At 42.5% G+C, this 22,488-nt stretch overlaps 1 protein-coding gene and 1 long non-coding RNA gene across 6 annotated transcripts in view; one reads left to right on the top strand and one right to left on the bottom strand.

Annotated features, from left to right (window-relative positions):
* Positions 1-22,488, bottom strand: part of FAM168A (family with sequence similarity 168 member A) — a 243,745-nt gene that overhangs the window by 197,595 nt on the left and 23,662 nt on the right. The window contains exon 1 of one of the 5 annotated variants that reach the window (XM_047693716.1): positions 3,526-3,798. The exons of 1 other annotated variant lie outside the window; for it this stretch is intronic. The gene's annotated coding sequence lies outside the window, so the exon portion shown is untranslated. Of the gene's footprint in view, positions 1-3,525; positions 3,799-22,488 lie in introns of those variants that run through there. 3 more of the 5 variants (XM_047693719.1, XM_047693721.1, XM_047693720.1) reach the window with 3 other exon arrangements.
* Positions 355-21,308, top strand: LOC125079968 (uncharacterized). The gene is made up of 3 exons (XR_007121178.1): positions 355-594; positions 8,955-8,958; positions 21,298-21,308. It is a non-coding gene; the product is annotated as an uncharacterized LOC125079968 (long non-coding RNA).

Below are 22,488 nucleotides of genomic sequence, written 5' to 3'. Positions count from 1 at the left end.
ATGGATTATTTTGTTAAATCCTCAAAACAATCCTATGAAATTATTCTCTTAATGCCCACTTTACAGATATGACCATTGTGCCTAAGGTCACACAGCTAGCAGTGGAAGGTGGACCCACTTCAGAATCCACATCTTTAACCACCACATTAGTTATGCCTCACTCCTCTCACTATATTTAAATCATCTCTCTCCCAACAATGAAAACTCCTTGACAACTGTTTTTTGTTCATTTTCATTTCCCCTGACATTTAGCAGGTAATAAGTAAATAAACACTGAACAAATAGTTCTTATATGTAGGGTTTTCAGGTCATAAGGTTATTTTAGGGCATAAACTGTGTTGTTTCCCTTGACAGCCTTGCAAAGTATAAAAGTTTTTGTTTTTACTATTTCAACCATATTTAAGTGTACAATTCAGGAGAAGTAAGTACATTCACAATGTTGTGCAACCATTACCACTAAGTATGAAAGGTTTTTAATGACTTTACTGAAATCACTTAGCTATTAAGTAGTGGAATGGGAAATTTGAACTCAAGACTCTCCACCTCTAAATTCACAGGCCATTCATTACCAAGGGGCCTACCAGTACCTCCTCTGTTCTCTCCTTACCAGAACATCAGAAGAATCAAACAAACACTTTATATACATTTCCACTGTACAGATGCCCATAGCTGTGAAGGAGGAAAAAATCCACTAAGACATTTCTCCTAAGCGATTAGTTTCCATTTTGAGCTTTCAAAAGCCAGAGCTTTAATATAAATATCTCACCTCTAGCTCCAGCCTGCAGATCCACAAAAGCAATGTCTGGACCCCAGAGCAAAGTTATGAGAAATGCTTGCATTAGTTAGATTACACTCTCATCAAATTACAGGTAACTGCTCAAACCTGGACTTCTTTATAATAAAGTTTCCTTATAATAAAACACTTTCAATTCCAAGGATAAGGCCAACCTTCCATCATTCTGCCTATTTTGGATCTACAAAAAAGAAGAAAAAAATCCTAAATTTTGGGCATTTTTACGTGCTCCACTGTCAAACCAAAGAAAATGGCTTGTTTACAAGCTGAACTCTGAAGCCTGAACAAAAACAGAATCATTTGATCCTGCTGATGCCAGTTTTATCCTCTTTACATCCCTCCCCACGTTTTCTCAGTCTGAGCTCTAATCAACAGCCACTTCATGTTTAACATATCATAGTTAATGCAATTAAGTGCAGAAAATTGGTTCCCTAAAGCTGTTTCCCCTAGTCACATCCCTCTTTACCTTCCAGCATCACCAGTCGGCCATAAGAATAAACATATCATGAAGCTTTAAAGAAAATTGCTGATGAATAGATGGAGACATTGTTGCTGCAGTTAATGCAGTGTGCCTACATCAATACCAACCCTTAAAAAATAAAATAAAAATGATTCTACATGCTTTATTTATCCACATGACAGAATTCTGACCACCTGAATTCCTTTAGAAGAAAATTCAATCTATAGAAATATAGTCCAATTATTTTAAATCTTATCGAGTAATGCCAAAGAGAATCAAATGAAAAACTCCATCAATACCAAACCATTTCACCAATGAATATTTATGACATTTCCATGTTTCCTGTCTTCTCTCTGTTTACATAAAGCAGTGGTGCCAAGATTCATCTCAGGATTATTAGCCTGCAATACAATGATGGGCCTAATTGCCTTGCAAACCAGGACACCAATAAATGGAGTCTTCAGACAATCAAATTTAAGGGGGGGGGGGGAGGCCTAAGCTCTTTCTACGTACGTGCACATTGCTTGACTAGAAAATAAATTCAGCCTCCTATTTTTCAGTGTCATTCATGGGTTCTCAAGCAAAGAATGCTCCCTTAAATACCTCAAGCTCATCAAATCTATTTAATTCCAAATTCCAGGACTAATTTTTAAATGCACCAAGGGGACGGCAGAAAAGAGAAGGCAGAGACATCATACAGAAAGATTATCTATCACGTTCCAGTTTTATCTTCTCCACCTTTAGTTCAAGAGTAGGTTTTTTCCCCAAACTTTCTTTTTATAATAAATGAATAGAAAACACCCTCCCCTGCTTAATTCTGCTTTAACTGAAGCCCCTCTTAACTTTACCCTTAGGGTTGATTTACTAATGATATTAATACAAATGAAACAAAAAGACTGAAATAACAGTTAAGAAGTCCTCTAGGAAAGAGTCTTTAATGCACCTTCTCTGTCCCTTACAAAGTCCCCTCTGATTACTGTTCCTCCCCCAACCACAGCCTCCAAAGCTGTCCATTTAAGTCCAACCCCTGACCCTCCTGTGTCTCTTGGAGGACATCGGAATCCTTCCTCTCTAGAATCATCCAGTGCACCTCTTCCCAGTCCTACTCACTGCCCCACTCCATCCTCCCTGCCCCATCCATATCTACAACTCAAGGTTTCCCACCCGTTAAATAGCCTCTTTGCCACCTTACTATCAGCAACCACCTCTGCAGTCCTATGAGTTCATCTCAGACACTGCTTCTCCAAAACTCCCTCTGCCACCTCAGCCAAGGGACATTTTCTTTAAGATACCATCCCCCAACCTTGTTCACCACCTGCCACTATTCTTTCAGTGAGTCTAGCCCAGCAGCGTCTTCTGAGCCCTCAGCCTCAAGCCTGCACCCAAGGAGCCACCATGCCTTTTCCAGTCCTTCTAAAATCACCCTAAATCCCATCTCCTGTACCCACCTCCAATTTCAATCTCTGCCTGACCATTCTGGGCCTAACTTCTAATTTACCCCCCTCCTGCCAGCTCACCATCACACTCCTCTCACTGAAAGTCCCACCCCCAACAGCTCCTATTCCAACCTCCATGAGCATTCCCCAGAAAAACCCCAAATTCTACCTCCTCTGTTCTCCTAAACCACGCTATTCCATAAGTCTCCACAAATCCCACCACCCAGAGATGGCAAACGCCCACTTCCAGCTCAGGTCTCAACCCGTGCCAAGCCCCTTACTCCCAGCTCTACCATCTCCATCAGTCTGCCTTAAGTCCACCCCCAAATTCCACTCTCATGAATTAACACCCCTCCCCCAGGGTCCTATCCAAACCTGCAATCCCACTGTGTATTGAAATCATCCCCCTACCCTGCACCCCGGCTGGATCCGAAGCTGTCAACTGCTCCAAGCCAACCCCAAATCCATCACCCTCATTCAGTCCCCTCCCCCATTAAAAGCCATCCCACTCCACTCTCATCATCTATCTCGCCCAAAACCATCCCAAATTCCACCCCCACCTCCCAATCTCACGCTCCTGTCCCATATCGGGTCAATCGCTATTAAAAGTCCCCTTCCCTTGTCGCCCCCCACAACCTGCTTGAGTCCCACCCTCACCCCACCCCCAGCCCCGCGCCAGGGCAAGTCTCCCCTGCCAACCCGCCGTTCCATCGCAGCCTCAACCCCCTTCCCCCAACCCGCGCGGGGTCTCAGCAGCCCCCACTCTCATTCTCCATAAGTACCACCGGCCCAGGCTCCAGGAGAGCGGACCGGGGGAGGGGGGCCGGTCTCCTCACCGGCTAGCCGCTGCAGGCGAAGACGACGGCGGAGGCGGCGATGCCCTTGTCTTCTCTGGAGGCTACAGTGGCGACGCTCTCGCTCCCTCGCCCGTGTCCAGTAAGGTGGCGGATGGCGCGCAGGGAACGGGAGCCTCCTCCTCAGACTCGGCTCTGAATCCTCTGCAGTAGCCGACGAAGAGCCCGACGGGTGGGGGGAGGGGACGCTCGGCTGCGGGCGAGGGAGAGGGAGGAGGAGGCGGAGGGAGGGGGCGGGGGACCGCTAAGAAGGGCGGGGAAGGAGGAGCCTGCGCGGCGCCGCGACACGTCCCACAGCCTCAGCCCGCCGGGACCACAATTCCCAGCATGCCCTGCTCGGGCCCGCGCGTGGCCTGCGCGGCCTGCGCTGGCAGCCGCGCGCCTTATACCGAGGGGCCGAACCCTTCCTGGTTACGGACAATGAAGTAAAATCCGCCATCCGCTGGCGGCTTTTGTGGGCTCAGAGACCACTTGTGAGGAAAGTTAAGTGCTCTCTGCTCCAAGTAGCAATGTTTGCAGCGTCTCCAACCTCTTTACGCTCGGACATACATCCCCGCCTTCGTCCCTGCTAGACTACATTTCCCAGCATGCCCCACAGTCTCCCGCCCTTCTTCCGGACCCTTCTCAAAACGCGGTACTACAGTTCCCAGGGGGTGTGGTGCTTGCGAAATGCTGGGAGATGCAGTTCTCAGTTCTTCCTCCATGTTAAGGAAAGAAGTGAAAGAGAAGAAAAAGGGTGGGAATATGCCAACCCACTGAGAAGAGGCCTAGATGGGATAGATCACCTGAGTCTGTATTCTCTTCGCCATCCCCGTTGCCACTGTCACACCAGAACTAATGCAGCAGCTTCTTCCTGGTCTCCTTGCAATTCAGAGGACAATTTGGCAACTGAAATCCAAATGTGAAAAGAAAATACTTCTTGACCCTGCTCCATTTACTTTCCAATTTTTACCTTAAAAAGAGAATGAAACATTTTAGGAAAGATGAATGCACAAGGTGGTTATATGGGATTGCTGATTACAGGGGTAATGTAAATGTCCGTCAATAAGGGCTAGTTAAATTATATATACAAACAATGCAGTAGTGAGCAGCTATTCAAAATAATGATATAGATCTATTTATTGACACGAAAAGCTATCACAATTTATTCTCGAGGGAAACAAATTGATTACAAAACGTTTAAAATGGTATAATTTATGTGATGTGTGAGAGGATATTCTATAAGCAAAGGGATTTCAGGAAAGAGGTTCCTCAAAATATTATTAGTGATTATCTTGAAGGAAAGGGTGTCAGATTTCAAGTATTTTCATTCTCTTACTGCCTAAATGGTTTAAAAAGAGCACATAGTTTAAGTTATAAGACTATTTTCAAAAAATGTAATTTCCAAATCCAACAACCATACTTTGCTTCCTAAAAAGCTTATCATGGGTTCCTATTGCCCTCAGTGGTGCTTCAGGATGAGGCCTGTCTGGTTTTTCTGTGAGCTCAACAGTTCCACTATTAAAACAAATAATGGTGGTAACTTACAATTCATAAAGGACCGTTAAATCAGTACAAAGAATGTTCTCTATTTTCATTGTCTATTCTCAAAATTTTCCTCCTTCTGGTCTTTCCATAGCCATTTCCTCCTTTTCTCTTCATTCTTGAAACTCAAGCCAAAGTCCTACCTTCCCTAGAACATATTTTAGGCACATTGATCTTCCTTGTATCTGAAATCTTATAGCACTGGTTTTAATCTGTGGGCCAAATATCTCTGTGGAGTTGGGGAGTGAGGAGGGAGGAACAGAATTATTGTAAAGGGTCTGCAAAGCTTTACTTAAACAAAACATTGTCTATAGATAGAGTAAGTAAGTCTTATACAAAAACATAATTTGCCTTCTTCTGTGTCCAGCTCTCCTAACATGGAATATGGCATCAGACGATCTCTGATGTAGCATAAATCCTGTATCCAATTACAGTATTTTTAGATTTTATAAGTCATTATTCCTTGATGTTCTGAAGACCAAAACATTCAAGCTTCACTAGCCAGCCCACTGGAGAACAGCAGGCCTACCTGAGAAAGGCCAGCTTTCCAATATCAAAGGTTAATGCGGTCCACAGCCCTGCTGCAGCCAATCTCTTCAGCTTCACTCCACCTACTCTAGCTACACTCCTATTCCTTATGACTCACTTTCCCCAAGTATATCAGGCACTGTCATTTTCAAACTGCCTATCTCATTTTTCAACCTATTAGCCCAGCCTTAAAATACCAGTCCACCCACACCTCCCCCCAAAATCCTAGCCCCTCTGCTCCCTTTTCTGAGAATAAGAAAAGTACCTATGATATGTTGACTATGTGACCGGCAAGTCCCTTCCCCTCTCTAAGTGTTGCATCGGCCACACCCTCTTCTCTCTTTACTCCCTCTCCTCCTTTTTCCCACTTCTCCTACTGGCACAAAATGGGGACTAGGTGAAGATCAGAATTAGAATGGATCTAATCTGGCAAGCAGTAAAGCATTATTAGAGTTAGGTGCCTAGGTATGAGGAAGTTTACCAGACTAGGAATCTGGGAATCAGATGATAAATCAGACCTTGCTATGAACATGCTGGGTGACCTTTAGTAAATCTCTTAACTTTTCTGAATCTCGGTGTTTACATCTGTAAATTGGAAGGAATGATTCATGCCCTGTCACCTGAAAAGTTTATTAGGAGAATCCAATAAAGCAATGAGTATAAAAGTGCTTTGAAAACTGTAAAGTGGCATTTATAGCCCAAACCCTTCATCTAATTGGACGATTCTCTCTCCAAAACCCTGCCAAGTGTTGGCAGGTAAACTGTTTACTCAGAATTATACCATTATTAATGAAATTATTAAAGTATTTCAGGAATCAACTCTATTAAGTCAATTTTAGCCCTTGATAAACTTTCCATATAGCAAAAACAATTTCTGATTTTTCTGAATTTTTTTCTTTATTGAATTTTCATCAAGATATATTTTTTCTATTAATTTTATAAGAAAGATTAGATTCATCAGTTATTTTTTATCTTTATCGATTTTTCCTGATTATTCCTTCAGCTATTTTGAAGTTTCTAGTCATTATTTCCACCAATTCCACCTTTTCCTGGAAGAGATTTGAACCATTGTCATTTTTATTTTGTGTCGATTATTTCCACCAAGTGGAATTTCCCCAGGAGTCAACTTTGCAATGTTTAATACTACCAACAAAGATGGGATCATTCAGTTTGCTTTTCCATCCATAATAAATTTTTACCACATGTAGTTTTAGCCATTTTCAGTTTTATTTTGGGCTCATTACTTCTACCACATCTTTTTTTTTTTTTTTTCCTCTGCAACCCAACCCAAACAAACTCAGGAGCAAAATGACAAAAAAAACAAAATGTCAAAACACTAACCTTTGCCTATTACTATCTGATTAACTGGGATTGTGAGATGGTTTTGTATCAGCTATGTTAATGAGTGTTTGAGCTCCCTTTTTCTCTCAGAGCATCTCTTTAAGAGCATTGACACATATGTGTGAGCTGGACTATTACTTTGAGAATTGCTTTAGGGGGGACGCCTGGGTGGCTCAGTGGGTTGGGCCGCTGCCTTCAGCTCGGGTTGTGATCTCCGGATCCTGGGATCGAGTCCCGCATCGGGCTCTCTGCTCAGCGGGGAGCCTGCGTCCCCCCTCTCTCTCTCTGCCTGCCTCTGTCTGCTGTGATCTCTCTCTGTCAAATAAATAAATAAAAAATCTTAAAAAAAAAAAAAAAAGAATTGCTTTAGGGTTGCCTGGGTGGCTCAGTTGATTAAGCAGCCCACTCCTGATTTCGGCTCAGGTCATGATCTCAGGGTCCTGGGACCAAGCCCCATGTTGGGCTCCATGCTCAGCAGGGAATCTGCGTCAGGATTCTCTCTCTCCCTCTGCCCCTCTCCCTGCTTGCTCCCTCTCTCTGTCTTTCAAATAAATAAATCTTTTTAAGATTTTATTTTATTTATTTGTCAGAGGGAGAGAGAGAGAGAGAGCACAAGCAGGTGGAGAGGCAGGCAGAGGGAGAAGCAGCCTCCCTGCTGAGGCAGGAGCCCGATGTGGGACTCCATGGCAGGACCCTGGGATCATGACCTGAGCCAAAGGCAGATGCTTAACAGACTGAGCCACACAGTCATCCCTAAAATAAATAAATCTTTAAAAACAAACAAACAAAAAGAATTGCTTTAGAATTGCAGGAAAGAGATGCCTGGGTGGTTCAGTTGTTAAGCGTTTGCCTTTGGCTCAGGTCATGATCCCAGGGTCCTGGGATGGAGCCCCATGTCAGGCTCCCTGCTCGGTGGGAAGCCTGCTTTCCCTCTCCCATTTCCCCTGCTTGTGTTCCTGCTCTCCCTCTCTCTCTCTCTCTCTCTGTCAAATAAGTAAATAAAATCTTTAAAAAAAAAAAAAAAGAGTTGCAGGAAAAATGGACATTAGAGACCATGTTAGGAAAACCAATCTTTAACGAGCCAGGTACTGTGCTGGCATCTAAGATCCATTATCTCATTTAATCCTTCAGCCTAAATTTCCTTCACATGCCCACTTTCTAGTAGAGAAAATTGAGACTCAGAGAGACAGAAAAAGAAGCCAAATTAGGATCAGAAACCTGGTCCTGGTTTAACACTCAGCATAATTTGAATGTTTATAAGTTCCAAAGTTATGTTACTTAATTTTTAACTTTTGCAATCATCTTAATGGAAAATTAAATGATTTTTTAGTTTAGCTAAGACAATTGAGAGAAATACATGAATATAAACAAAGCATCCACAAAGAGCTTTTGTAAATTAAAAACAGAATTACTGTACAATCCAGTAATTCCACTGCTGGGTACTTTCTCAAAGAAAATAAAAATAAAAACACTGATTCAAAAAGACATATGCACCCCATGTTTATTGCAGTATTATTTATAATAACCAAAATATGGAAGCAGCTCAAGTGTCATTGATAAATGTCATTCACTGATAAATGAATGGATAAAGAAGATGTGGTATATATATACAATGGAATAGTACTCAGCCATAAAAAAAGAATGAAATCTTGCCATTTGCAGCAACATGGATGGATCTAAACAGTATAAAGCTCAGTGAAATACGTCCGTCAGAGAAAGATAAACACCAAAGGATTTCACTCGTATGTGGAATTTAGGAAACAAAACAAACAAAACAGGATTTTAACTCTAGAGAACAAACTGATGGTTACCAGAGGGGAGGTGGGTGGGGGATGGGTGAAACAGGTGAAGGGAATTAAGAGCACACTTACGGTGATGAGCACGGAGCAATACATAGAATCGTTGAATGACTATATGGTACACCTGAAACTAATAGATACTGTATGTTAATTATACTGGAAATTAAAGGTTTTAAATATGTATTAACAAGAGATTTTTATAACAGCAAATGAGACAAGGAGTGTGAAAATGGTGTGTAAATGACCAAATCCTGGGCAAGTGGAAGTTACTGCCATTTGTGATGCAGGCTGTTATATGAACCTGTTTTGCACTTTGTCAGAGTGCTAGAGAATGAGTAACATAATAACATTCAATACATGGGTGTCGAATGACCATCCTAATATGTAATTCTAACAACCAATAGGGGAATAAGATTACAGCCTGCCCATCTATTCTTTAAGACCCAAGTCAGACTTCAGGAAGTCTCTCCTGACCCCCGGGCTAGGTTAGAAGCCTACTGGGCTCCCATAGACTGCTCGCACTATATGTTCACTGTCTGTTTACCATCCTCAAGGACAAAGACCAAGGTGGTCTGCTTCTCTGTGGCCCACCTAAATCAGTTCGGCCTTGGGCTTCTACAAGTGTAAGGCTTCCATAAATAGTGATTGAATGAATGAATACATCACTCAGTTAGGGGCACCTGGCTGGCTCAATTGATAGAGCCTGTGACTCAGGATCTCAGGATTATGAGTTTGAACCCCACACTCAGTGTAGAGATCACTTAAAAATAAGATCTTAAGGGGGGGGTGGGGTTATGGACATTGGGGAGGGTATGTGCTATGGTAAGTGCTGTGAAATGTGTAAACCTGGCGATTCACAGACCTGTACCCCTGGGGATAAAAATATATGTTTAAAAAAATAATAATAAAATTTAAATTTAAAAAAATAAATAAATAAAATAAAATAAAATCTTAGGGGCACCTGGGTGGCTCAGTGGGTTAAAGCCTCTGCCTTCGGCTCAGGTCATGATCTCAGGGTCCTGGGATCGAGCCCCGCATCGGGCTCTCTGCTCAGTGGGGAGCATGCTTCCCCCTCTCTCTCTCTGCCTGCTTCTCTGCCTACTTGTGATCTCTGTCAAATAAATAAATAAAATCTTAAAAAAAAATAAAAAATAAAATAAAATCTTAGGGACACCTGGGTGGCTCAGTCATTAAGCAGCTGCCTTCGGCTCAGGTGATGATCCCAGGGTCCGGGCATCAAGCCCCACATCAGCAGGAAGACTGCTTCTCTCTCTCCCACTCCCCCTGCTTATGTTCCCTCTCACTGTGTTCTCTCTCTGTCAAATAAATAAATAAAATCTTAAAAAATAAATAAAATCTTTTTAAAAAACTAAGGAAGTTTATTTATAAAACTAATTAATTACCATGGTAATTAATCAATTAAAATGACCGGGTAGGGGCGCCTGAGTGGCTCAATCCATTAAGCGTCTGCCTCTGGCTTAGGTCATGATCCTGGGGTTCTGGGATCCAGCCCTGCATCAGGCTCCCTGCTCACCAGGGAGTCTGCTTCTCCCTCTCCCTCTGCCTGTTCTTCTTCCTGCTTGTGCTCTCTCTTTCCCTGTCAAATAAATAAATAAAATCTTTAAAAATAAATAAATAGAATAAAATGACAAGGGAAATATCAATAAAGCTGGGGGAAAGAGTTTTTTTAAAGGACAAGGGGAAAATGCACATTAAATAAAATTAAGGCAGGGGCGCCTGGGTGGCTCACTGGGTTGAGCCTCTGCCTTTGGCTCAAGTCATGATCTCAGGGTCCTGGGATGGAGCCCTGCATCGGGCTCTCTGCTCAGCAGGGAGCATGGTTCCCCCTCTCTCTCTGCCTGCCTCTCTGCCTACTTGTGATCTCTCTCTGTCAAATAAGTAAATAAAATCTTTTAAAAAATTAAGGCAAAGGTAAATCATAAATAAATCTGCACAAACCAATTACAGCTCCTGAAACTTCCATGAAGCAGCAGGCAGTTGAAGAAAAGAGCCTTGACATTCTGGGTCCAAATCCTAACTCAACCAGGACTGGAGGTGAAATCACTTCCCCTCCTACACCTGTTTTCTTTTTTTTTTTTTTAAGATTTTATTTACTTATTTACAGACAGAGATCACAAGTAGGCAGAGAGGCGGGGCTGGGGGGGGGGCCCGATATGGGGCTCGATCCCAGAACCCTGAGATCATGATCTGAGCTGAAGGCAGAGGCTTTAACCCACTGAGCCACCCAGGCACCCCCTACACCTGTTTTCTTATCCATAAAATGGCTGACCTTGCACAACCTTCCCTCGCCCCAGGGCAGGTAAAAGAATTAAGGTACCAGATGTTTTGCAGGTTCTGAAAAGCTGAAGTGAGGATTGTTATTGACAAAGACCAGAAGAGGGCGCCTGGGTGGCTCAGTGGGTTAAGCCGCTGCCTTCAGCTCAGGTCGTGATCTCAGGTTCCTGGGATCGAGTCCCACATCGGGCTCTCTGCTCAGCAGGGAGCCTGCTTCCTCCTCTCTCTGACTGTCTCTCTGCCTGCTTGTAATCTCTGTCTGTCAAATAAATAAATAAAATCTTAAAAAAAAAAACAAAGACCAGAAGAGAATTAGCAGGAAAGTTTATGTTTAGGATAATTTTTTACATAAAGTCACTCAAGTTCATAAACTTAAAAAAACAAAAAAAGCATTCCAATTATAGTGAGTTAAACTGTGTCTCCCAAAAAGATAATCCAGTTTTAACCCTCGTACCAGACTCTTGATTTCAACTCAGGTCATGATCTCAGGGTCGCGAGATCAAGCCCCATGTTGGGCTCTTCATTCAGCGGGGAGTCTGTTTGAGATTCTCTCTCTTTCCCTCTCCCTCTCCTTCTGCCCCTTCTGCCTTCTCTAAAATAATAAATAAATAAATCTTTAAAAATCAAGAAGGTAGAATCTTGGCTGTTAAAAATCTCAGGATGATGGGGTGCCTGAGTGGCTCAGTGGGTTAAAGCCTCTGTCTTCGGCTCGGGTTTTGATCCTGGGGTCCTGGGATGAAGCCCCACGTTGGGCTCTCTGCTCAGCGGGGAGTCTGCTTCTTCCTCTCTGCCTGCCTCTCTGCCTAATAAATAAATAAAATCTTAAAAAAAAAAAGGGGGGGGGGAAAGCCTAATATTAAAAAAAAAATCTTAGGATGAGATGAGATCCATCCTGGATTTATCGGGGCCCTAAATCCACTGAGCAGAGCTGTCTTTATGAGAGAAAAGAGGTTTGAGACACAGAGACACTGAATGGGAAGTCCATGTGAAGAAAAAGGCAGAGAGGGGCGCCTGGGTGGCTCAGTGGATTAAAGCCTCTGCCTTCAGCTCTGGTCGTGGTCCCAGGGTCCTGGGATCGAGCCCCGCATTGGCTCTCTGCTCAGCAGGGAGCCTGCTTCCCCCTCTCTCTCTCTGCCTGCCTCTCTGCCTACTGTGATCTCTGTCAAATAAATAAATAAAATCTTAAAAAAAAAAAAAAAGGAAAGAAAGAAAAGAAAGGCAGAGATTAGTCACGCAGCCCCAAGCTAAGAAACACCTAGGACCACCAGCAGCCACTAAAAGAAGGGAAGCAGAGAAGGATTCTCCCTCAGCCTCCCGGAGGAACCAACCTTGCTAACACCCTGATTTCGGACATCTGGCCTCTCAACTCTGAAAGAATAAATTTCTGTTGTTTGAAACCACCAGCTTGCAGTAATTTGTTAAGGTAGTCCTAGGAGACCAATATAGCAGTGAAGCTGGAAAGCTAAGTAATCAAGTAATTAGCAAATATTTTGAGACACACCCCCATAGATTCAGAAGATTATATATATTGGGAAATATTTATCAGTTCCACTTAATTTGTCCACTCTAACAGCAGCTATGAAAAATTTGTGTTAATGTCCATTGTCTTCGAACCTGTGCCCTTTCTCTTTTTAACTCTTAGTTCTTGACGCGTCTCCTGGAATGGCCCATACTTCAAAAGAGCAGGAAGAATTCTGGTGTCATACGAAGTGCACAGACAAAGGAGACCAGATCTGGGTTCATATCCTAGCTCAGTCACTTAAAGGCTACAACACTGGGAAAATCATTTGTCCTCTTTGAAACTTCATGTCTTCCACAGTAGGATGTGACTAATATCATCTCCTTTATAGGGTGAAATGAGTTAATTCATGGAACATGCAGTGCCTGACCCAGGAATTTCATAACTGCCTTGTCCAGAGGGCAATAGAGAGCTTTTCTTTCTTTTTATTTGGGTGATGTTTGTATGGTGGGGGAAGGGAAAAGAAGGAGCTCCCAATTTTCATTTCAACTAGAAGGTTGGAAAGTTTTCCAGAAAGAGAGGAAGAACAAAAGTACTGTTATTCCCAGAAAAGCTGAATTTCCTCTGGGCGGGTGGGGCCATGGACCCCCATGGAAGAAGATGGACAGTGTTGTATACTTAGTCATTATTCACTGAGCATAAGGTACTGACTCCTACTTTAAAGTATTGACCGCCAGACCTTTGCTCGCAGTCTAGGGGAACAGTTACATCTCAGTGTGATCAGTGCTATAGTGGGAGAAAGAAGGGGGCTGTGGGAACCTAGAGGGAAAGCCTAACCCAGGCCAAGAGGTCAAGTAGAAGCCCAGGGTTACCACCTACAAATTCTCCTCAAGACATTATAAGCTCCAGGAGGTTCCAGGATTTTTATTTAGTTTACAGTTGTGTCCCCAGCACAGCAACAGGGCCAGGCATGAAGTAATCATTCAGGAATATTTGTCCCGTGAATGAATATAAATTCATCGCACAGGACTTTAGCCCCTACAAAGCCCTTCCAACTGTTCACCCACACACACAGGTATAATCTCATATTCATTCATTCATTCATTCATTCATCAGGCTTTTCCTGAGTACCCACTATTTGCCAGACATGATATCAGATTCTGTGTGCCAAACAGGCAAGATTTCATGAAATTCAAGGTCTAAGAGAACAAAAGATGTCCTTATGTAATCTCCATGACCTCTCTGCCCTGGCCTAGCTCCCCTGTGCCCTGTGTTGATGTTCCCGTAGCTCAGCCACAGGCTCCAGGAAAGCACCAGATTCCATTCAGAAGAGGAGAGATGGGTCCTCTCCCCTGCCCCATGCTGTCCACAGTCACCTGAGCCCCCAAGAAGTCAAGGTTCTCATACCTGGAGCCTCAGCAAGACCCTTCTCCAGCTTCTGACTCTATAAAGGATCACAAGCAAAGCAAATCTTGCATTGCCAAAGAAACAAGGATTTCCACAAAGGAACTCCTGCAATGGCTGCCAGGGGTTTGGAAGGAACGGCGGCCAAGAGAGGGGTCACTGGCCCTGTAATTATGAAGTTCCACTCTGGACTGAGGTCCTTTTGGCAAGTTTACCAAAGCGGAAACTCTCGAATTATACTGTGAAGGATGAAGACAGCAGACAGTGAAGGAGCATGTTGGGGGCAGAGGAAGCCTCCCCTGAGCTCAGGAAAACTTAAGTCAGGGGTTCCCAACCTTTTTTGTGCCTTGGACCCTTTAGGCAGGCTGGTGAAGCCTATGAAGCCCCTCTCAAAATAATGATTTTAAGTGCATAACTTAAACACGAGAAAAGGAAACCATTTACACTGAAATACAGTTATCAAGATATTTTAAAATCTCATCAGTAATACATATATTCATTAACAAATTAAATAATAAGATCTCACTGCCTGTCTAATAATTGCACAATTTCCAAGTGGTGATGAACAAACACAAACAGTATTCCAAGATGTTTTGCAACAACTGCAATGTGATGGGGAACATCTGTGATTTCTGTTGATGACGAAGTCACGGGTACTGCTATTTCTGTGGTTTGTTACCTATATTCAAAGTGGAAAGAAAAACTAATTTCTATAAAGATTAATGAATATAAAAGGTAGTTCTCCCAGGTAGTTCAGTTGGTTAAGTGTCCAACTCTTGATCTTGGCTCAGGTCTTGATCTCAGCTGGGGTCTTGATCTCAGGGTTGTGAGTTTGAGCTTCATGTTCAACTCTACGCAAGGCGTGAAGCTTATTACTTAAAAAAAAAAATGTAACTTTTCCATCCAAGATCACAGCCCACTGGCCTCTCAGGCCCCAGGTTAAGAACCTCTGTCCCAAGTAACTGGACTAGAATGTAGAGTATGTAGGAAGGGATGACAAAGACTGGGGACTTGTGTTTGTGACAGGAATTTTTTTTTTTAAGATTTTATTTATTTACTTGACAAGATCATAAGTAGGCAGAGAGGCAGGCAGAGGGAAAGAGGAGAAAGCAGGTTCCCTGCTGAGCAGAGAGCCTGATGCGAGGCTTGATCCCAGGACTCTGGGATCATGACCTGAGCTGAAGGCAGAGGCCTAACCCAGTGAGCCACCCAGGCGCCCCTGTGATAGAAATTTTTATTGGAGTGTGGGGCTGAAAAGGTAATGGTATGCAGCTGGCAGAGACTGACAAGCCAGAGAGAATTGAATTCCAATCCTCCTCCCCATCTCCATTCCCAGAGGTTGTGTGACCTCGGGCAAGTTATTTCATTTTTCTGCAAAATGTGGATATTCATACACACCCTACAGGGCTGTTATAAGAGTCTCAGGTAAATTTCTCTTTAGTCCTACAACTCTGTATAGAGACAAGGATTTTGCATTTTTGTTTTGTTTTGTTTTGTTTACAACTGAATTGTTTTGGTTCCTTATGGAGGACAAAATCTCTAGAAAGGTTGGCAGGAGGCACTCGTGGGTAGCAAGGATGGATATAGCAAAGTGGACAAGATCAGACAGAAGAGAAGTTGTTTCAGGATGGAGTGATATTGGCACTTCTCATAGAATACACTTTAGGTAAGCAAATCAGAGCAGAGAGAGCAGGACTGAGGCAGGAAATCCCGTGGGGGTGGGGGGCGTGGGGGAAGCCTAGAAGTCAGGATACCCACAAAGACTGAGGCTCTGTCCAAATACCTATGACATGCCATGTTGTTAATGAAATGAAAGACATGGAAAAGTTCTGAGAGTAGAATACCAACCACCTGTGTACCCACTAGTCCATCCCATTGTGGTCTTAAGGGGGGTTCCTTTTTTCTCTAATTTTAGAAAGTCTTCATATATTGTGGACAATCACCCTTTGACAGTCAAAACTAATTTCAAAGAGGAGAAATTTGTGCTCCTCCACCAAATGCATCCCTCCCAGCTCTCACATTTTCTTCTAGGCATTTTGTTTTCTCCTAAACTGCTCTTGAGATACTTAATCCTAACCTAAAGGAATTAACAGGAAAAGAAATTTGTCTGCTTCTCACCCAAGAAGGCTTGGGAGGCTATTTTCTGGAAAGGTCATGAAGGAGCCAATGCCTTTGAGAGTAGCGAAAGAGAAGAGATTGCCAGAGCTAGGAAGGTCTGGAGCTTGGACGTATGGGTGGCCTACTCTCTAGAGGTGGAGGAGGAACAGCATATGGTAGACTGAATTACCTTGGTACCCATTAAGCATGGGAGGGGACTCATGAAATATTTTTCTCTACAAAAGATTGGATCCTTTGCAAGGGAAGGACCCCATGTAATTTAAGTTCTGAATTGGACTTAATTTGATTTAAAATGAATAAATATGTCATTTTTTACTTCCTTAACTTTGGGAAGTAAGATTCATACCCACTATATAATCAACAGGAAAAATAAAAATGGCAACATCTAAATTGCACACAGTGAAATTACTCCTTGACTAAAAATTGATGAAAAAATCAAGTAAGTCTTCTTGACAAAATGTGGATCTGCAAAACTCATCCCAGGAAAAGTAACTTCATAGAATATAGAAATAATGACCACAAAAGATAACTTACAATGGCAGGAGCTATAATTATTAAACTGTGATATGGATTTTTTAAATTGACTGATAACACAAGTCATCATTATGCAATTTATACGGAAAATTATTTTTCAGATGAAGATAATTATAGCTCAATTTAAGAGAAAATGAAAAGGTTGGAAATAGATTTAATAGCTGTGTAGAAAAATCAAAGGTATTGAACTGACTTAATGGGATTTGTCCTGGGAAATATTTTCTCAGTGAAAAGTAATCAATATAATATAATTTCATCAAAAATCTGTATTCATGGGGCACCTGGGTAGCTCAGACAATTAACCTCAGGTTATGATCCCAGGGTCAAGGGATAGAGCCCTGCATCAGGCTCCCTGCTCAGTGGGGAGCCTGCTTCTCCCTCTCCCTCTGCCTGCTTCTCCCCTAGCTTGTGCTCATGCTCTCTCTCTCTCTTTCTGTCAAATAAATAAGTAAGTAAATAAGTAAATAAATAAATAAATAAAATCTTGACCAAAAAAATCTGTATTCATAAATACAAGACAAAAGCATCCATAGGTTCAGGCCACCTGGCTGGCTCAGTTGGTAGAGCATGTGACTCTTGATCTCGGGATTGTGAGTTTGAGCCCCCCATTGGATGCAGAGATTACTTAAAAATAAAAATCTTTAGGGGCTCCTGGGTGGCTCAGTCAGTTAAGCGGCCAACTCTTGATTTCAGTTCAGGTCATGATCCTGGGGTTGTGGGATTGAGCCCCCTTCCAGCTCTGTACTTAAGCGGGGAGTCTGCTTGGGATTCTCTCTCTCCCCCTTTTTCTCTGCACTTCCCCACTACATGCTCTGTTTCTCTCCTTCTCTCTCTCTAAAATAAGTAAATTAGGGGTGCCTGGGTGGATCCATTGGTTAAGCATCTGTATTCAGCTCAGGTCGTGATCCTGGGATCTTGGGATCAAGTCCCCCATTGGGTTCCCTGCTCAATGGGGAGCCTGCTTCTCCCTCTCCCTCTGTCCCCCCAACCATTCGTGTTCTCTGTCTCATTCTCTATCTCAAAGAAATAAATAAAATCCTTTTTAAGAATAAGTGGATAGGGGCGCCTGGGTGGCTCAGTGGGTTAAAGCCTCTGCCTTCGGCTCAGGTCATGATCTCGGGGTCCTGGGATCAAGCCCCGCATTGGGCTCTCTGCTCAAGTGGGGAGCCTACTTCCTCCTCTCTCTCTGCCTGCCTCTCTGCCTACTTGTGATCTCTGTCTGTCAAATAAATAAATAAAAATCTTTTAAAAAAATAAGTGGATAAATCTTTTTTAAATATGGCAAAATAAAATAAGTATCCTTAAAATTAAAAAAAAAATTTAAGGATTTTTAAAAATCCTTAGGGTCAAAGCAGGGCCAAATATCTTTACCTCTCTACTGAAGCTTCTAGAGAGAAAAAAGAAATGGACACGGTGGCCAAGACTTTGCTGACCTGTATTTTATATCGGGAAGATTTCCCTGATTCTTCCACCAATTTTTTTATCAATAAAAAATTTCACCATGTGCAATTCACTGTTGTTTTATTTTTTCTGTTGATTACGTAGTGGCCAGTGCCCCTGTAGTATAGCACCCTACCTTAGGGCCCCAGTACTTAACATTCTCTTTGTCCATCCATTGCTCATCTGTCCACTCAACAATTACCCACCAACCAAACATCTACTCTGTGCCAGGACCCAGCGGAAGAATCAAGCCAAGCCCCTGACCTCAAATAATTATAATTTTAATTATTATTTTTTTCTAATTCTACACTCCTTCTTGTTATTTCACAAGGGACAGCACAATGTTGAATAGAAGGGGTGGTAGTGGGCACACTTTTCTCATTCCCATCTCAGGAGGAAAGGTTTTTATATTTCATCAGTAAGTATGATGTTGGATGTGGGGTTTTTTTTTGTGCATGTCCTTTATCAGATGAAGGAAGTTCCCTTCTGTTCTTAGTTTGAAAAGTTTTTTTTTTTTAAAGATTTTATTTATTTATTTGACAGAGAGAGAGAGATCACAAGTAGGCAGAGAGGCAGGCAGAGAGAGAGAGAGAGGAGGAAGCAGGCTCTCCACTGAGCAGAGAGCCCGATGCGGGGCTCGATCCCACGACCCTGAGATCATGACCTGAGCCGAAGGCAGAGGCTTTAACCCACTGAGCCACCCAGGCGCCCCAGTTTGAAAAGTTTTTATCATAAATGGGTGGTGACTTTTATAAATTTTTCTACGTCTCTTGATATGATCCTATGGTTTTCCTAACTTTATTCTGTTAAGTGGAGAGTTATATTGATTAATTTTCAAATGTCAGATCAACTTTATATCCTTGGAGTTAACACAACTTGGTTGTGTAGTATTATCTTACTTTTAGATCTTTGGGTTTGGCTTGCTGATATTTTGTTTAGAACTTTCCATCTTTTTTTGGCCTCTAATTTCCCTTCCTTATAATGCCCTTGTTAGGTTTTTGTGTCTAGGTAATGCTGATCACATAAAATAAGCTGAGAAGCACTCCTACTTTCTCTATTCTCTGGAAGCACCTGGACCTGGAGTTTTCTTCGTAAGAAGGTTTTTATAAATAAAAAATTCAATTTCTTTAATAGAAATAGGACTACTCGGTTTTCCTATTTCTTCCTGTGTCAGTTTTGGTGGGTTTTGCTTTTCTAGTTATCTGTTCACATCATTCAAATTTCAAGTTTGTTGGGATATAGTTATTTATCCTCTCACTGTCTTTTTGATTCATGTGGGATCTGTAGTCATGGCATTCTTCATTTCTAAAGTGATAATTGTGTCTCCTCTTTTTGTCCTTCATCTGTCTAGCCAAAAGTTTTTCAATTTTAGTAGTTTTATCAGAGAATTAACTTTTGGTTCTTTGATACCTCTCTTTCATACTTCATTTTCTTTTTCTTTTTTTTTTTAAGATTTTATTTATTTATTTGACAGAGAGAGACAGTAAGAGGGAGAATACAAGTCGGGGAGAGGGAGAGGAAGAAGCAGGCTTACCATTGAGCAGGGAGCCCCATGCGGGGCTTGATCCCAGGACCCTGGGATCATGATCTGAGCCAAAGGCAGATCAGCTTAATGACTGAGCCACCCAGGTGCCCCCTTTTTCTTTTTTTTTCTTTTTTTTTTTTAAGACTTTACTTACTTATTTGAGAGAGAGAGAGAGAGAGCACAAGTAGGGACAGAGACACAGAGAGAGAGGGAGAAACAGACTCCCCACTGAGCAAGGAGCCTAATGCAGTGCTCCATCCCAGGACCCTGGGATCATGACCTGAGCTGAAGGCAGACACTTAACCAGCTGAGCCACCCAGGTGCCCTCATATCTTCATTTTCTATTTTATTAACTTATCCTGTCAACGTTATTTTCTTCCTTTTAGTTCATTTGGATTTAATTTCTGAATGTTTTTCCTAACTGCTTGAGGTAGATATTTAGATAGTTTATTTTCAGCCATTTTTTGGGAAATATATTCATTTAAAGCCACAAATTTCACTCTAAACATGGCTTTAGCTACATTCTACAGGTTTTAACATATTATACTTTCATTGCCATTTGAATCAAATATTTTCTACTTTCTATTGTGATTTCTTTTTTGACCTTTGGATTATTTACTAGTGTGCTGTTCAATTTCCAAATATTTTGAAATTTTCTAGTTTTCTTTTTGATTTTGATGATTAGTGTAATCCAACTGTGGTCATTGAACATACTCTATACAATTTTAGCCTTTTGAAATTTGGTTAGACTTACATTATGGCTGAGCATATCAATAAATATTCAATATGCACTTGAAAAGAATATGCATTCTATAGTTATTGGATCCAGTGTTCTTTTTTTTAAAGATTTATTTATTTATTTGACAGAGAGAGAGAGAGAGATCACAAGTAGGCAGAGAGGCAGGCAGAGAGAGAGAGAGGAGGAAGCAGCTCCCCGCTGAGCAGAGAGCCTGATGTGGGGCTTGATCCCAGGACCCTGGGATCATGACCTGAGCCGAAGGAAGAGGCTTTAACCCACTGAGACACCCAGGCACCCTGGATCCAGTATTCTATTATGTCAATCAGGTCAAAATTCTGAAGCATGTTATTCAAATTTCCTGTGTCTTTATTGATGTTTTTATTTCTATCAGTTACTGAGAGAGCTATATTAAAATAGCTCAGCTTAATGGATTTGTCTATTTCTTCTTGAGAAATAGGCCCTGCCCTAGAGGTTCACACAGTCAGAAATGAGGGCTGACACACAGCTCTAGAATAACTGTGGGTATGTGTTTAGACATTCTAGCAGAGAGAAACCCAGGGAACACTCAACGTTTTGGTCATTCTGAACTCCTAAAAAGTTCCCTGAATACAGATTTCATTTTTCCCTACAAGAACTTGGTCTAAACCATGTGTCACAAACTCAAATGCTGACATTTGAAAGGGAGAGGGACGATATAAAGTGAGAAGAGAACTGTAGATTCCTTAACGTGAGCAATCGTTTAGGAAATGGGCTGAAACAACCCCTCAGCTGCAAACACTGGTCACCTTTCATGAGTAAGGAAGGATGATTCAGAGGACAGAACCAAGACCCACAGAGAAGTATTCCTAAGTCTGATCTAAATCATAGAACTGCTTGATTTCAGAATTGCTACAGACAGTGGCTCCTGTGTGCCTGTTTCCTCCCTATGTGAGGAGGAAGGTCCACAGCAGTTACCATGGGCCTGCCTGTGTGTCGGATAGATAGAGAACAGATAACTTGTTGTCTCTCATTTGCAGTGTTTGGATAAAGCAGTACTGCATCTGGTGAGGACAGCTAAGGAACTCCTTCCAAGAAGCCCTGTTTTCATCAGAACTTGACTAAAGTGACAAAATTCAGGATTTCAGGTTGATGACCTGATAGGATGAGACTTTTAGGGCCTTAGGGGAAGGCCAGAGTATTTTGCATGTAGGAGAGACACAAATCATTGGGGTCAAAAAGGCAGATTATGGGGGTGCCTCCGTGGCTTAGTTGGTTGGCATCTGCCTTCGGCTCAGGTCCTGATCCCAGGGTCCTGGGATGAAGCCCCACGTCAGGCTCCCTTCTTAGTGGGGAGCCTGCCTCTCCTTCTCCCTCTCCCCCTGCTCATGCTGTCTCTCTCATGCTCACGCTTTCTCTTAAATAAATAAATATATATATTTTTAAAGGCAGATTATGGGGGGCACCTGGGTGGCTCAGTGGGTTGAGCCTCAGCCTTCAGCTCAGGTCATGATCTCAGGGTCCTGGGATCGAGTCCCACATCAGGCTCTCTGCTCTGTAAGGAGCCTGCTTCCTCCGCTCTCTCTCTCTCTGCCTGCCTCTCTGCCCACTTGTGATCTCTCTCTGTCAAATAAATAAAATCTTTAAAAAAAAAAAAAAGAGTGGTTTTTCGAGCCACATTTAAAAAAAAAAAAAGGGCAGATTATGTTATCCAGCCTCCAAGATGGCCCCCATGATTCCTACCTTCTTTTTCTTTTTTAAGATGTTATTTATTTATTTGACAGAGAGACACACAGCGAGAGAGGAAACAAGCAGGGGGAGTGGGAGAAGGAGAAGCCGGCTTCCTGCCAAGGAGGGAGCCCGATGTGGAGCTCATTCCCAGGACCCTGGGATCATGACCCGAGCCGAAGGCAGACGCTTAACCCGAGCCACTCAGGAGTCCCATGATTCTAACCTCCTGGTATTCACACCCTGGACAGAGGGTGACTTTTGAGACTGTGTAATAAAAACCATTGTGGCTTCTGCCTCACTCTTTCTTGGATCACTTGCTCTGGCAGAAGCTGGCTGCCATGTCATGAGAACAGAACTACATTAAGAAGAACTGAGACCTCCTGCCAACAATGAAGCTTCCTGTCGAGACTTTGGATGACCACAGCCCTGGCTCATGTCTTGACTGTAACTTCATGAGAACCTTGAGTAGTAACCATCTAGTTAGGCCATTTCCAAATCATTGACCACATATAATATGTGAGACAATAAATGT

This window comes from Lutra lutra, chromosome 10 (genome assembly GCF_902655055.1).
Source record: "Lutra lutra chromosome 10, mLutLut1.2, whole genome shotgun sequence".
Classification (NCBI taxonomy): domain Eukaryota; kingdom Metazoa; phylum Chordata; class Mammalia; order Carnivora; family Mustelidae; genus Lutra; species Lutra lutra.
Note: the sequence above shows the minus strand (reverse complement) of the source record. Positions and strands in the feature narration are given on the sequence as shown.